General features: G+C 42.2%; 1 long non-coding RNA gene across 1 annotated transcript; it reads right to left on the bottom strand.

The window, feature by feature from the left end:
* Nucleotides 1–1,525: 1,525 nt before the first annotated feature.
* Nucleotides 1,526–5,709, bottom strand: LOC132350513 (uncharacterized). Its single transcript, XR_009497940.1, has 3 exons — nucleotides 5,168–5,709; nucleotides 4,223–4,281; nucleotides 1,526–1,818 (listed from the first exon to the last, which is right to left on the bottom strand). It is a non-coding gene; the product is annotated as an uncharacterized LOC132350513 (long non-coding RNA).
* Between the last annotated feature and the right edge of the window lie 7,059 nt (nucleotides 5,710–12,768).

Below are 12,768 nucleotides of genomic sequence, written 5' to 3'. Positions count from 1 at the left end.
CCACTATGGAGAACAGTATGCAGTTTCCTTAAAAAACTAAAAATAGAACTACCATATAATCCAGCAATCCCACTACTGGGCATATACCCTGAGAAAACCATAATTCAAAAAGAGTCATGTACCACAATGTTCACTGCAGCTCTATTTACAATAGCCAGCACATGGAAGCAACCTAAGTGTCCATCGAGAGATGAATGGATAAAGAAGATGTGGCACATATATACAATGGAATATTACTCAGCCATAAAAAGAAACGAAATTGAGTTATTTGTAGTGAGGTGGATGGACCTAGAGTCTGTCATACAGAGTGAAGTCAGAAAGAGAAAAACAAATACCATATGCTAACACATATATATGGAATCTAAAAAAAGAAAATGGTTATGAAGAACATAGGGGCAGGACAGGAATAATGATGCAGACGTAGAGAATGGACTTAGGACACGGGGAGGGGGAAGGGTAAGCTGGGACGAAGTGAGAGAGTGGCATGGACATATATACACTACCAAATGTAAAATAGATAGCTAGTGGGGAGCAGCGGCATAGCACAGGGAGATCAGCTCGGTGCTTTGTGACCACCTAGAGGGGTGGAATAGGGAGGGTGGGAGGGAGACACAAGAGGGAGGTGATATGGGGATATATGTATATGTATAGCTGATTCACTTTGTTATAAAGCAGAAACTAACACTCCATTGTAAAGCAATTATACTCCAATAAAGATGTTTAAAAAAAAAAGATGTTAAAAAAAAGAAAGAAAGAAGTCATGGATGAGACCTCAAAGGAATATAATCAAGGTCTGAGGAATAAGGTTGTTAGGGAACTTGCAAAATCCATTACCCTCAATATACCAAACTAAAACCAGATATCTTAAATCAGCAACATTGCGGCTTCCTTGGTGGCACAGTGGTTAAGAATCTGCCTGCCAATGCAGGGGACACTGGTTCGAGCCCTGGTCCGGGAAGATCCCACATGCCACAGAGCAACTAAGCCCGTGTGCCACAACTACTGAGACTGAACCCTAGAGCCAGCAAGCCACAACTACTGAAGCCCACGTGCCACAACTACTGAAGCCCACGTGCCTAGAGCCCATGCTCTGCAATGAGACACCACCACAGTGAGAAGCCCGCGCACCACAACGAAGAGTAGCCCCCACTCGCCACAGCTAGAGAAAGCCCATGCACAACAGCAACGAAAACCCAATGCAGCCAAAAATAAATAAATAAATAAATTTATATTAAAAAATTAGCAACATTGCATTTATATTCCTTGTTTTCCAGAAACATTTAAAGAATTTACTTGCCCTAAAGAGTAAATGTAATGCTTATAAATTCACATTTGCTGAAGGTAAATAATATGAGGGTTTAAAATTTGTTTCTAGTCCTCCTTTCAAGTGTCCCATGCATTTCTGACTTTATAATTTTGCGTCAGTGAGATTCTCGCCAAATGACAAATTTTCCAAATCATCTACATTTGATATAAATTCCTTTTTAAAAATTTTATTTATTTATTTTTGGCTGCTTTGGGTCTTCGTTGCTGCACGCGGGCTTTCTCTAGTTGCGGTGAGCGGGGGCTACTCTTCGTTGCAGTGCGCGGGTTTCTCATGGCAGTGGCTTCTCTTGTTGCGGAGCACGGGCTCTAGGCTCGTGGGTTCAGTAGTTGTGGCTCTCGGGCTCTAGGGCGCAGGCTCAGCAGTTGTGGCGCATGGGCTTAGCTGCTCCGCAGCATGTCGGATCTTCCCGGACCAGGGCTCGAACCCGTGTCCCCTGCATTGGCAGGCGGATTCTTAACCACTGTGCCACCAGGGAAGCCCTGATATAAATTCTTAAAGATGTAGAAAAAGTATACAAAAGAAAGTGAATATATCCTAGGATTTCAGCCTAGATTGAATTCACAGTTTGCAGGGTAAGGGAAAGAACGTTACTGTGACTTATTTACAGGAAAACCGAAAGATGGAGAAAAAAGGTGTGGAAATAGTAGAAATTTTAAAGAAAAAAACTTTGAGGTAGTACAAAGCAATCATTAGGTATTTAAGAAATTCTTCAGTTATTGAACTCAAGGAACATATTTGCTCCAAACTTAATGACAAATATCACTCCTCCTTGGAGCACTTGCCAAACCTTTAGAGGAATAAGCCTTTAATCAATAAGCATAAATTATTTTTAAAACCTCAAATAAATGAATTGTTTTATTTGGGCTCATAAAATAACTTCCTGTGGGCCCCTGGGCTTATTCTCCTTTGGGTTTGGGGACTCGGGAAAGTACACATTGATACAGTCTGTGAAAGGAAATAAGTACTAAGATGGGTGAACATTATTCCCTCCTCATTATTACACAGGCAATAACTTATAAAGGAATAAAAACTGCATTTTCTGTGAAAAAGGGTCCTGAGAAAAGCAAACTGATAGTAGAAATTCAGAGAAGTTACTGGTTAATGTTCATTCAGTAATAATGTGCTGTAATGTGGTGCAGAGTTTATTTTAGTGATAGAAATTTTAGTAGCTATGTAAATGACTTTACTCCTATTTAGAAGTATTAGTATTTAGTCTTTAAAAGTTGATTATCTCCAGAGAACAGTCTATACAACTGTATAATAATTCCTAAGCCTTCTTCCTGGTTCTAACTGAAAGTGCAGGCATCATTAGACATACTATAAATATAGTTGGGATAATTTCTTTAGTTACATTATTTTACACTTGCCCACCCCAAAACTTAAAACACTTTTCTGCCCATTCACATAGTTTCAAACTATCGTGCAATTATAGTTTATTTTCATCATTCATAACTCAGACACATTTGTATATTTGGAAGAATGGCATGCTTAATCACCTCCAGAATACTCATAAAAAGTTAATAAAGATATGAAATAACATTTTCCAACTTTCGTTAAATTGAAGATCTCTGTGATTCCTTGTTAAAAAGTCTCTATGTTGGCATTTCAATTTTTATCATCCTCTTCAAGGACCAAAACATACTCCAAATTAACACAACATTGTGAATCAACTATACTTCAATAAAGTTTAAAAAAAAATTTTTTTTAAATGTACTCCACATTTGATGACAATCAACAACAGTAAGCAGAAAAGATGTTTGGAAAGAAACACCACTGTTTTTTAACAGTGCACTTTTGCATTCAAAAAAATGTTAGCAAAATATTTTTGCACTGTTGATACTATTATATTTTACGTCAACTTCAAGTAGAACACAATTTTTTAAAAAGTTGTATTTGCAATATGAAATGAAGATTTGCTTAATTCATTCAGTAAATATTTATTGAGCATTTACTACATGCTAGGCATTGTTCTAGCTATTGGGGATTCAGAGGTGAAAAAGACAGACATGATTCTTACTTTTCCACTACCAAGAAGCTTATGTTTTATCCTGAATCATTTACATTAAAAGATACATAAACCAGCAATAAAGTGTTATTAAGTCACAGATGTCATAGAACTGAGGTTGAAAAGGAGCTCAGAGATCACCTATGGTCTGTCATCAATTCCAAGATGCACAGTATTTTACATTCTGACATCTCTGAAATCAGCCACATCTTACAGTGCGGTCAGACCAGGCAGCAATAGAGCTGTCACTGCCAGCATGTGTGCATCAAAACCTATGGAATGAGTGTCAGGGGCTTGGAAGAAAATCCAGGAGATAATGGTGAAGGCACCCTTTTAAGGATTTTTGATGACTCAGGATTCAATAAAGTACAATAGTTCAAAGTGTTCATCTGTTACAGCAGAGGAAAATGAAATTCAGAGAGGTTAAATGACTTGCCCTAATTCACAAAGCAGAGTAGGTAGGACAAGAGTCCAGGTCTGAGTTCCAATCTCATTCTTCTTCTACCTACATCTTCAGTTAATGGAAGGAAAGCCTCAAGTACATGGCTCTAACTTTGGGACCAGGGGCAAGGATCTTAATCCCTCTTTGCCTCATTTCTCTACTTGTAAAATAGGAAGTTTAAGAGACCTAATTAATATGTTACTTTAAGTATTAAGTGAGATAATGCATGTATAGGACTTAACACAGAGATTAGCAAATGGTAAGTGCTCCAAAAAAGTTAACTATTTGAGATCAAACTTTACATTTGGTAGGAAATAAACTGATCATGAATTATCCCACAAATACAGATCACTATATGAAGCTCACATCTAGTTATTTGGTTAAAGTATCAGAAAACTAAATAGACTGGTCAAACATTTGAACTGATTAGTGTAATAAAAATGTCCACCTTAACAATGCTTTTGTCCAGGTCCATGTGGTACTGTGCCAAGACCCCAGCAGACCTACCTGCAAGAAACCATACAAAAAGTAAGAATCTCCCCCTCCACCCCTGACCATCAAATTACCAGTACTCTAATGTGTACAAATGCACTTGTAAATGCAACCTCAAAGAACACATAAACAAGGAAAAACATTTAAAATGTATAACAGAGCATTCATTTTTGGTTTCTTTAAAATACTACTACAACTGTATATATTAATACTAGTACAAGAACTACACATTTTGGAGCTTAAAATGCACCACAGGGAGACATGATTTGGCCAGAAGAGTCAGAGTAATAACTGTTATGATTTATATATTACTTTATATATTACAAAGCACTTTCTCATCCGTTCTCAACTCAGTGCTTTGCACATAGTATGTAATTGTAAAAACAAATCCCAGGTGCTTTCTAATGTCATTTATTTTCCGCTCAAACAACAGAATATTCAGAGAAGGGGTAAATGTTCACATTTCTTTTTTATTTTCTTCATGTTTAAGACTTTCTAGGTCAGCTCTTTTAATTTTGAGAGTTTAAGTGAAAATCCAAATTACAACACATTATATTACATTGAATCAACCTGCTTTAAATATTAGTTTCCATATTTTTGTTTCTATAAAAATAGTAATATTCTGTATGTCTTTACACATTATCAGCTCATTACCTATTTCAGACAAATAAAAATGGTTTCAGTTGAGATTTGGAATCCAACAGATATACAGGTAAGCATTTAGGAAGTAATTTTAACTTCTTAAAATTACTTAATAAGTAATTAAGCACTTAATAAGTAATTTTAACTACTAGGAAATATTAATCAACTCACATTTGTTCCTGTTTCACCTGATGACAAAACCTATAGGGCACCCTGCAAGAGAACTAACTCAAATTAATATATCTATACCTAGACTTACTGTTGCACTTTCAGAACCTTCTGGCAATTAAAGCCTTATCTTGAGGTACAATTCTGGCATCTTCGTGTTTCATCATGACAACTCCACAGCAGCAAAGCTCAATAAAAGAACGTTTTTGGTAAAATCTCGTAAGCACTAGCATGTTATCCAAATTTAAACCTTAAAAGAAAACCACCACATGACTCAACATGCGAACTTTCCCTATTCTGAAACTTACTAACATTATTAGTTTGCTTGTATTTGGGACACACACACACACAAACCAATCACATACTGCATTATATCAATACATATCCTAGATGTTTTTGAAGATCAAAGTTGAGTAAAGTTGGGTCGGCAGGGAAGAGCTCTATGACTTACTCGGAGCGCCCCTTGGTGAGAAGCATCTCAGCCGCTAGGGGCCAGACTCCAGAGGGGGCGGCAGTTCGGGGCTGCACTCTAGGGCGCCCCCAGCCTAGCCGCCTCAGAGTCGCCAGCGCGCCCCACCTCTCTCTGTTCTAGACTCCGGCCCACCCCTTCCTCCCCGGCCAGCCACCGCACTGCCCCCTCAGCTCCTAGGCAGCTGGGAAAGACCGGAACAAAAACCCGGCACACAAAGAAGTGCTGGGTAGGAAACGAGGCTCCACCCTGCCAAGAGGAGCGACTCCTCTAGAAAAACTTGGCGGCAAGTTAATAGGAATCGCGGAGGCGCAGTTTCTAGGACCCTTTGGGACACCCTGCCGCCCAGCGACCTCATCCTTTGTCCTTTGACAGGCCTCCTTGAAGCCCCAAACTCTGAGCGCTTTCCGAGCAACTCTTGACTCGACCTCCATTGCGGTCCATCACTGATAGCAGCCACGATAACTGCATCCGGGTGTGTCGGGGAGCCGCGCGTAGGCTCTCCCGGAAGTGACGCTAGCGCGGAAGGATCGCGTTCGGCTGAGAGGGACTGAGGTGAACGGACAGCCGGAAGCCGGTGCGGAAGGGAAGCTGTTCGTGGCGGGTGAAGGTCGGGGACTTTGTGACAATCAACTCCCTAGAATAGATATCACGTGTCTGGCATTGTGCTTAACACCAGCATTGCCATACCACTTAATCCCTTCTTCAACAACAGCCCCAGGAGAAAGAAATATTATCATTTCCATCTTATGTACGGGAAAGCTAAGGCAAAGAGAGGGCAAGTGATTTAAGATCATAGAGCTAGTATTTGGTGAAGCTGGTGTAACCCCGTCATTCTGGCTGCAGAACCTGTGTTTGAAACCTCCTGCGTCGTGCTTCTATTTAGAAAAGTTCAAACCCCTGGTGCTTGTTATCCTGGTGAGCCACTTCTGCCAAGGGCTGTTTACCTTCAGCTCTGCATCCTGTTGCCCTAGAAGTAGGGCCGAGTCACAACCCTTGTGCATTTTACGGTGGGCACAAGGCCGAGCGTGTGCCCGTGTCACCATTGCTATCCCGATGACCTGGGATTTCGCTTGGTCTCCTACCCCTTGACCCTGCACCAGCCCTCACAGTGCAGGTTAACTGAGGAAACTGGCACTGGCTATTCGGCTCGGGGAAACATTTTAACTCCTGTCAGGTACGTGTAAATTCGGGACTATTAAGACAACTGGAGGTCACCATCATCAAATGCAGTCTCTGGCCTTAACAAAGGGCTTGACAAGTGTTATCTTGGACTTTCCACCGAGTCAATTATGTTTCTTCTGGTTTCTGTTTCTTTAGAATATGACGGAGAATCAATCCTTTGATCTTATGTCTACATAAACCCTCAAATAACAACGTGTGAATAGCCACTAAGGTCATATTTTTGTAAAAACATTATGCATAGAAAAAAGCACTAACAAATACATCAAACTTAACAGTGATAGTACTTGAAGAGTGGCCATTGAATCCTTTCATTTCTTTTATATTCGTCTACTTTCTGTTTTCCATATCTGCTATATCTTTTTAATATAGACAAATTGTCCACAGTAAAACCTTTTTAATTGCCTGACATCATAATGAAGACAAAGATATGTTGTCACATTTTGACAGATGACAGTCCTTGGTGCAAGTCACATAGGGGAATCCTGTTTGCCTGGAAGAGCATTGAGGTTTTGTCAGGGTATTATCAAAATACAGTTTGGGTCAACAAGCCTCACAGGAAAAATGAAACAAATGAGTAAAAATTGATGTTTTTCACGAACTGTTATATAAAAAATATACTACAATCAAAAGTTTTTCTTCTAAAGAAAAAAGAGGGGAAGGTATTTGGGGTTCTTGAAATTCTAGGGAACAAGTATAGAAAGCTATTTTTATTCTGCCTTCTTTGGGGTACAGATTTAAGCAATTTATCTTTTTTCAGACTATACAAAATAAAGACTTCATTCTCTATTCTCTCCCTAAATTCCACTTCCTACTATTGCTTTTTAGTGACCTTTCAAGCAGTAGTACAACAAGAAATATGGTGGAAAGATAGAAGAGAGAAATGAGAAGAAATCAGGGGAAGAAGAAAAGGTGGAGGAATAAAGGAAGAATCTGATATTGGCGTTGAGTTTACTTTGGAATTCCAAGGTGGCATGTAGCAACTGTCTCATCCGAGTCCTGGCGCAAGCCCAGTTGCCCATCCAAAGGTAGATTCACATATACAGTGTCTCTACTCACACACTCAGCACCCACAATGATAAATCTGGCCAAAATTCACTTTATACTTTTACAAATTAAACATATATTTTAACAAAACTGGGAGTCACTGAACAACAAGAAATATAAAGTAAAATCCCATCATTTTCCATGGTGCTCCCTCTTACCATATCATTCATTCATCTCATGATTAATGGCCTAAATGGATATTGAATTGGAAGTTTTGCCTGCAGCATTACAGTGCAACAACTATGAAACACCAAAGTGAGGTGCTGACAAGACGCATGTTTTTGAAGGAAATATCTTTGTGTTAGTCTGGGTCCTTTGAGAGGTGGTTGTTAAGATGAAATTAAATGTGCAAGAGTTTTATTAGAGGAAACACTTGTGAGAGAGAATGGGGAGGGAGCCAGGGGAGGCTGGGAGAGCCATTCAACTGTGATGCAAGTCTGAAACTGAGTGAAGGAGAGAAGGAGGGAAGGTTGGTGGAAGTGTCCTAGACTTCTACACAGTCTAAGGTAGATTCAGCAAGGCTGTTGGGGATCCATAAGCGAAAATCACTGTCAGAGGAGTCCTCCTAGGGAAGAGCCTGCCTTATTATCTGTGCTGCACTCAGTCATTGGCTGGAGTAGCCCATTGGAAGCTTGGCTTTTGGTGCAAATGTGGCAGAATCTTGGACTTTTGGTCAATTTTGCTCCCTCTATTTGGTCACCACAATCCAAGAACTAGTTTTTCAATTATTGGAACTTTTCACCAGTTTCAGGCTTAAAAGAAGATTTTTGAAAGAGTTGATTTCATGAGGAGGAGTTTTGGAGAGAGCCATTATTATGCTTTCCCCTGCCCCTTCAAGTCTAGTGAGTGAGGCTTCAACGGCACTACTCAGAGAGCTTGATATATGTCCCCTGGGTTTTGAGAAGTACGATAATTTCTGACTCGCATCTGGGAAATCCTAAGGGTAGGAGAAATGGGTCAGTAAGAGGTTTTGGCACAGGAGCAAAGGAGAGTTGCTATGTTGGGATCAGCTGTCACTCCCACCAGGGCAAATGATGTTTGAGTATTTCTCATGCACCAGATGTGGGGCACATGAGAGAAAGAGAGAGCTTGCCTGGAGCCTTTTTGACTCTTTCCCAAGAGGACTGCCTGGAAGGGAGATGGGGCTCCAAAAGAGAGAATCTGTGTGGTGTGGATTATTAGAAAATTTGGAGCTGTAAATGGAGCAGTAACTGGGGGAATAGAATGCATCGCCCATCTAAGGTGACCAGCTTTTCCAAGTTTGCCTGGAACTCTCCCTGCTTTAGGATTAAAAATCTTGGGAGTTCCCTGGTGGCCTAGTGGTTAGGATTCAGTGCTGTCACTGCCGTGGCCCAGGTTCGATCCCTGGTCAGGGAACTGAGATCCCGCTAGCTGCGCGGCTCAGCCAAAATTTAAAAAAAAAAAAAATCTTGAGTCCCAGGAACCTCTCAGTCCCAGGCAATTCAGGATGATTGGTCATTCTACATGTCACAGAAGGAGTTGCAGTCAGAAGGCACCCTAGCAGGGAGCCTCCAGGAACCCAAAAAATTGCTCGTGAGAGTAAGAGTCAAGTTGAAATATCAAGCAGGTCCAGAGTATGTGAAGCCAGCTCATGACCAGGTCAGTGTTAAAGTGGTTTTTATCAGAGGACAATTGGAAAATGATGCTGAAGCAGGATCTTCTTCTCCACACTATCCTTTTGGAGTATGTGTTAGTCTGCGCAGGCTGCCATAACAAAATACCACAGATTGGGTGGCTTAAACCACAAAAATGTATTTTCTCACAATTCTGGAGGCCAGAAGTTCAAGATCAAGGTTCTGGCTAATCCGTTTCTGGTGAGAACTCTCTTCCTGGGTTGCAGATGTTCGCCTTCTTGCTGCATCCTCACAGGGGCTTTCCTCACTCTGTGTTTGTGTGTGTGTGTGTGAGGAGAGAGAGAGGTATGTCTCTGGTGTCTCTTCTTATAAGGACACTAATCCTATCAGATCAGGGCCCTACTCTTATGACCTTATTTAACCTTAATGACTTCCTCAGAGGCCTCATCTCCAAATACAACTACACTGGGGGTTGGGGCTTCAACATATAAACTTTAGGGGGACAGAAACATTTATTTCATAACAGATTATGACTTGGAACACAGAGATACCTTTTTTAGTGGGGAGCATAAAAATATTAGGTCTGTCCCATGCCTCACACCATTATGGAGAAGATATGCTATAGTGTATCTGTATCTTTTTGTGAACAAAAGTAAACATTATATTTGGAGATCATTTATGACTCTTTTAGAGCTCTTCAGACATTATTTTAATCTTATCAAGGTAAAGATGGACCCACCCAGAGGACTGTTTTCTTCTGTCCTACAGAGCAGAGGAAGACACAAGCTAAAGCTAACACTACCTGACCCATAGAGAAACCCACAACAGACTGTGTAGACAGTGACCAGGACTTGGACTAAACAGGGATTTAGCAAACATTGGGACTGTTCTGTATGGTGCTGCTTGTATGTATGAAATTTGACATTAAAAAAAATGTTGCATGAGAGAGAAACAGAGACAGAGAGAAAGAGAAGAGGAGAGAATTGGATGTCTGTGTTCATAGAATTGGATGTTGGATAGCATCCACTTGAACCCCTCCAGGAAGCCTAGCTGTTTTTGTTTAATTCCTTAAGGGCTTTAGTAGATGGAACTAGGTTCAGCTGTGAGCACAGAGTAACAGAAGGCTCTAAAATAAAAGTTATTTAAACATGACATACATTTATTTTTTTTCTTTCAAGAAATCTGGATGGACTCGGGGCAAGATGGCGGAAGAGTAAGACGCGGAGATCACCTTCCTACCCACAGATACATTAGAAATACATCTACACGTGGAACTGCTCCTACAGAACACCCACTGAACGCTGGCAGAAGACGTCAGACCTCCCAAAAGGCAAGAAACTCCCCCACGTACTTGGGTAGGGCAAAAGAAAAAAGAAATAACAGAGACAAAAGAATAGGGACGGGACCTGCACCAGTGGGAGGGAGCCATGAAGGAGGAAAGGTTTCCACACACTAGGAGCCCCTTCACGAGCAGAGACTGCGGGTGGCAGAGGGGGGAAGCTTCGGAGCCACGGAGGAGAGCGCAGCCACAGGGGTACAGGGGGAAAAGCGTAGAGATTACCGCACAGAGGCTCGGTGCCGCCCAGCACTCACCAGCCCGAGAGGCCTGTCTGCTCACCCGCCAGGGCGGGCGGGGGCTGGGAGCTGAGGCTCGGGCTTCGGTCAGATCACAGGGAGAGGACTGGGGTTGGCGGCATGAACACAGCCTGAAGGGGCTAGAGGGAGTCCGGGAAAAAGTCTGCAGCTGCCTAAGAGGCAAGAGACTTTTTCTTGCCTCTTTGTTTTGTGGTGCACAAGGAGAGGGGATTCAGAGCGCCGACTAAACGAGCTCCAGAGACGGGCGCGAGCCGCGACTATCAGCGCGGACCCCAGAGATGGGCATGAAACTCTAAGGCTGCTGCTGCCGCCACCAAAAAGCCTGTGTGCGAGCACAGGTCACTCTCCACACCGCCCCTCCCGGGAGCCGGTGCAGCCCGCCACTGCCAGGGTCCCGTGATCCGGGGACAACTTCCCCGGGAGAACGCACGGCATGCCTCGGGCTGGTGCAACATCATGCCGGCCTCTGCCGCCGCAGGCTCGCCCCGCATCCGTATCCTTCCCTCCCCCCCACACCGCCCGAGTGAGCCAGAGCCCCAGAAGCAGCTGCTCCTTTAACCCCATTCTGTCTGGGCGGGGAACAGATGCCCTCAGGCGACCTACACGCAGAGGCGGGTCCAAATCCAAAGCTGAACCCCGGGAATGGTGCGAACAAAGAAGAGAAAGGGAAATCTCTCCCAGCAGCCTCAGAAGCAGTGGATTAAAACTCCACAAACAACTTGATGTGCCTGCATCTGTTGAATAACTGAATAGACAACGAATCATCCCAAATTCAGGAGGTGGACTTTGGGAGCAGGATATATTAATTTTTCCCCTTTTCCTTTTTCTGTGAGTGTATATGTGTATGCTTCTGGGTGAGATTTTGTCTGTATAGCTTTGCTTTATAATAACTTTATTTTATTTTATTTTATTTTATTTTATCCTCTTTCTTTCTTTCTTTCTTTCTTTCTATTTTTTCTCCCTTTTACTCTGAGCCATGTGGATGAAAGGCTCTTGGTGCTCCAGCCAGGCATCAGGGCTGTGCCTCTGAGGTGGGAGAGCCAACTTCAGGACACTGGTCCACAAGAGACCTCCCAGCTCCACGTAATACCAAATGGCGAAAATCTCTCAGAGATCTCCATCTCAACATCAAGACCCAGCTTCACTCAACGACCAGCAAGCTACAGTGCTGGACACCCTATGCCAAACAACTAGCAAGACAGGAACACAGCCCCATCCATTAGCAGAGAGGCTGCCTAAAATCATAATAAGGCCACAGACACCCCAAAACACACCACCAAACGTGGAAGTGCCCACCAGAAAGACAAGATCCAGCCTCATCCACCAGAACACAGGCACTAGTCCCCTCCACCAGGAAGCCTACACAACCCACTGAACCAACCTCAGCCACTGGGGACAGATACCAAAAACAATGGGAACTACAAACCTGCAGCCTGTGAAAATGAGACCCCAAACACAGTAAGATAAGCAAAATGAGAAGACAGAAAAACACACAGCAGATGAAGGAGCAGGGTCAAAACACACCAGACCTAACAAATGAAGAGGAAATAGACAGTCTACCTGAAAAAGAATTCAGAATAATGATAGTAAGGATGATCCAAAATCTTGGAAATAGAATAGACAAAATGCAAGAAACACTTAACAAGGACGTAGAAGAACTAAAGAGGAACCAAGCAATGATGAAAAACACAATAAATGAAATTAAAAATACTCTAGACAGGATCAATAGCAGAATAACTGAGGCAGAAGAACGGATAAGTGACCTGGAAGATAAAATGGTGGAAATAACTACTGCAGAGCAGA

Source organism: Balaenoptera ricei, chromosome 16 (genome assembly GCF_028023285.1).
Source record: "Balaenoptera ricei isolate mBalRic1 chromosome 16, mBalRic1.hap2, whole genome shotgun sequence".
Lineage (NCBI taxonomy): Eukaryota > Metazoa > Chordata > Mammalia > Artiodactyla > Balaenopteridae > Balaenoptera > Balaenoptera ricei.
The sequence above is the reverse complement of the archived record's forward strand: the minus strand, read 5'-3'. Positions and strand labels throughout refer to the sequence as shown.